Genomic DNA, 3037 nt, shown 5'->3' on the forward strand with positions numbered 1-3037 from the left:
TAATCACTGACGAGACAGACACACAAACACTGAGAACACAAAACCCCAAACTAACACAGACCAAACATGACATTCAGTTTTTATTGCGTTATTTCACAATGAAATAATTATTGCAAAATAATGCAATGTTATTTTAGGAAGAAAATGAAAGACTTCCATCTACAAGTCTACTCTTTAAGCATACGGTGGTGTGGCAGAGATTTTTAAGCATCAGAGATGTTCCAGACAAGGACATACTTCGCATGCAAAGGGATAAGGTATGTATTAAATGTTCACACTTAGTTAACAAAACGGAATTGGTTTTTACACACCTTTTTTCCTACTCCCCCTACATATCGTATCACAAATTACGCACGCAAGATAGGCTGGGCGTGTTTCTGTCAATCGTCAGTGAAATGGGCGTCCTGTGGCGCAATCCATGATATTACATGTGTTGAACCATGAGAGGATAGACTACTGACTCCCATTATGTTACGACCCCTCCTCAAGATTGCAAGGAGGAAGGGTCTAACATAACTGTGAGATGTGGAAGGGGTAAATGAAAAACATGCACTAACACAAAAGACAGCGATTCCAAACACAAACGAACCAGGACTGGCTACATCACCAGTAGCCAGCAGAGGTGGGCAATCCAGGTCCAGAAAGCAAAAACCCCGCCACAGCTCAGCCCCAGCCACAGGTGCCTCCACTCAACCGGCAGGTAAACAAGCTCAGTTGATTAGGAGCACCTGTGGACAAAGCCGAACCGCGGCAGGGTTCCCACCCCCCGGACCTGAACTACACCCCTCCGGTGGCCAGTCCAGGGACTGACAACGTAACTCGCAGATCAGCCAACAAAAACAAACAAGGATTGGCTACATAACCAGTAGCCAGCCCAGGGACTGACCACGTCACTCGTAGCCAGCTAACAAAAACATACAAGGACTGGCTACATCACCAGTAACCAGCCCAAGAACTGGCCACGTCACTCGCAGCCAGCACCAACCACCAGCAACCCAGTCTCCCTTAAACTAATTGCTCGGTGCCACACTTGAAAGTAATTCACTAAATTGGCTACTCTCCCCCGCTCTGAATTGGGTAGCTGTACTGGTGACGAAGGCCACCAATCAGGGCAGAGCAGGTGAGAGCACCTACACACCAACTTATTAAACGGCCACGACCCAACATGGGCCGTAACTACTGGTGATGTAGCCAGTCCTTGTTCGTTTGTGTTTGTAACCTCTGTCTTTTGTGTTAGTGCACGTTTTTTTTTTAAACAGTAAACCAATGCCTGTATAAACGAAGCACTAATGAGAAATTTACAACAGGCAAGATAACTTTAAACTCACCAAAACGGTCATAGATCGATTAAATAAGTACTAGGACCCCTATTGTTTAGCATCTACATGCTTCTGCTTGGTGATATTATACGTAAATATAACATTAGTTTTCATTGTTATGCTGACGATACCCAATTATATATGCCGCTCGAGATAACAAACCCGGCTAATTGCTGTAATTTAGAGGCGTGCCTTGCCAAGATTAAACAATGGATACCTCTCAATTTTTTGCTTTTTAACTCCGATAAAACCAAGATGTTGATTATTGGCCCTGCTCGTCATCGGCACCTATTTAAGAACATCACTGAGGCTCGATAAATGTACTATTACCCAAAGTGATTCAACAAAAAATCTTGGTGTTATATTCGACCCAACTCTGTCTTTACAAATGCACATTAAGAATATTACTAGAACCGCATTTTTCCATCTCCGTAATATTACTAAAATGTGTCCAATTCTGTCGAATAGTGATGCAGAAATGTTTTTGTTATGCCTCGCCTCAATTATTGTAACGTTTTGCTCTCTGGTCTTCCCATGTCTAGCATTAAAAGCCTGCAGTTAGTCCAAAATGCCGCTGCAAGACTCTTGACAAGGACGAGAAAGTTCGATTAATATTACTCGAATATCAGCCAATTTGCATTGGCTCCCAGTCCACTTGAGATACGCTTTCAAGGTTTTGCTACTTACCTACAAAATACTGCACGGCTTAGCACCTTCCTATCTCGTCGACTTAGTGATACCATATGTTCCGATCCGAAACCTTCGGTGGCTTTTTAGTGATCCTGAGAGCCAAAAAGAAGTTCGCAGGCTCTAGAGCATTTTCTATTCGGGCACCGATGCTTTGGAATGCCCTACCCGCATATATTAGAGGCACTATCTCAGTAGAAATGTTTAAAACACGACTTAAGACTTATTTGTACGATTCTGCATTTAGTTGAACTGTTTGTTTTGGCCCCTTTACTGTCACTTCTATTCTTTTTCTGCCCCCTTTTCCCAGGCTTGGGAATTAGGTGCTGACGACCGAATTGGAGGTTTCTGTTTCGATCCAACAGCAACTGACTGCTACAAGATTGGAGGCTGACCACATCCTGCTATGGAGATTTCTACATTGACCATTGGGCCCCTCCTGCTCACTTCACTGATGTCATATTCCTGCAGCACTTAATTTTATTAACTTTCACATCACCAGTGTTGGGCAAGTTACTTCCAAAATGTTATATATTACATATTACTAGTTACTTGCATGTGAAAGTAATAAGTTTCTTTACAATATTACTCTATTTGTAGAGTAATGCGTTACTCAAGTTTAAGTTACTTTTAAGTTACCTTTTTCAAAAATCGGTGATTAATTTATTGAATAATGATTTCAAGACCTTATAAGGAAAATGCAAAATTTGCTGCCATACTCTAGCTGGTAAAGTAAACTGAGCATATTTAACTATATAGTGTGGTCTATAATATTAAATGTTTCGACTCTATGGTGTGGTGGGACCTGTGATTGACCTTTGATCAATATTTGTATCAATAAGATTTATTTTTTAAACATAAATATTGGAACTGATATTTTGTCCAGTAAATAAATAATCACAGACAGTAAACCACAAATGAAATTATCATTATTCTCAAATTAATTTACACACTGGGGGCGGCATGGCTCAGTGGTAGAGTGGTCCTTTCCCAACCGGCAGATTGTGGGTTCAATCCCCGGCCATTGTGAC

Source organism: Filicampus tigris, chromosome 2 (assembly GCF_054856515.1).
Source record: "Filicampus tigris isolate MCC_2025a chromosome 2, RoL_Ftig_1.0, whole genome shotgun sequence".
Classification (NCBI taxonomy): Eukaryota; Metazoa; Chordata; class Actinopteri; order Syngnathiformes; family Syngnathidae; genus Filicampus; species Filicampus tigris.